This window comes from Amblyomma maculatum, unplaced genomic scaffold (genome assembly GCF_055883805.1).
Source record: "Amblyomma maculatum isolate TAMU_Amacu unplaced genomic scaffold, ASM5588380v1 scaffold_152, whole genome shotgun sequence".
Taxonomy (NCBI): Eukaryota; Metazoa; Arthropoda; class Arachnida; order Ixodida; family Ixodidae; genus Amblyomma; species Amblyomma maculatum.
Window position 1 is genome coordinate 5001 of NW_028146876.1, and position 1060 is coordinate 6060.

The following is a 1060-nucleotide window of genomic DNA, read 5'->3' on the forward strand; positions in this document are numbered from 1 at the left end:
GTGCGAGCGAGACTGGAAGGCGCCGCATGGCCGGCGCTCGGGACGGCGCGCGCATATCGGTTGCGCCGAAAACGAACCATTGAGTAGGAAGAAGCAACCCCCGACCGCCGCGGTCGACTGAATGCCGCCTCTCGTCTCTTTCCCTCGAGCGAGAGACGAACGTACAACCTGGCGTAGGGGCATCTTCACAAAAGATTTTGCGTCGCCCCTGCCCCAACTGGAGTGGCCCAGTTTTTTTCGGGACAGAGACTGCGAAGCACTTAGACCGACGGCGGACAACGCTCGTAACGAGATACGCGTCCGTTCGACCCGTACTAGACAATGCTTGAGCAGAGAGACTCCTTTCCCTCGGAGCCCGTGAGGATCCCTTTAGCGCGCCGCACGGCAGCGCGCGCCTCTGCGCCTACAAACTCTCCTCTAGCGTCAACGCGTTCACACCCGGTCGTTTCCCCGCACAACCCGGCGCGAGATCTCCCTTCTTCTCGCGCGGGCGTGCCCGGACCAGGCGCTCCCGTCTCTCGCGTTTCGCGAGGAAAGTTTGTTTCCACTCTCTCCGTAGGCCAGCCCGCAAATGCCGCTCTGGCGCTCGTCCTTCCGGCCTCGTCTCCCTTGAACGACCGCACTGCAGGTAATCCCTTCCTGCGGCAATCGCCTCTCTCGGAGGCCCGGACGACGCGCAACTGGCAGCCTGCGCGGCCCTCGGCACAAAGCGTGGCGCAGGGCGACCCCGACTCGACCGCCTTTCGCGCGGGCGCAAGGGTTCGACCCACGTCTCTCCTCAATTTGCGCAAAGTCTTTCGAGGGATCTTCGGCGTTTCGTACAGAGCCGTCCTTGATGCCGACACGGTCAAAACGAGTCGCCGGCGACGCCATCCCCGGGCGCCGGCGCCTCTCTTGATATATGATCCGACCCTCAGACAGACGAACCCAAGGGAAGACCCAAGGGCGCAATGTGCGTTCGAAGAATCAGTGCTCAGTGTGTCCTGCAATTCACACCAAGTCTCGCAGCTGGCTGCGTTCTTCATCGACCCGAGAACCGAGTGATCCACCGCTTAGAGTC

General features: G+C 62.4%; 1 non-coding gene across 1 annotated transcript; it reads right to left on the reverse strand.

Annotated features, from left to right (window-relative positions):
• Positions 1-907: 907 nt before the first annotated feature.
• Positions 908-1060, reverse strand: LOC146170590 (5.8S ribosomal RNA). The gene has a single exon (XR_014703177.1). It is a non-coding gene; the product is annotated as a 5.8S ribosomal RNA (ribosomal RNA).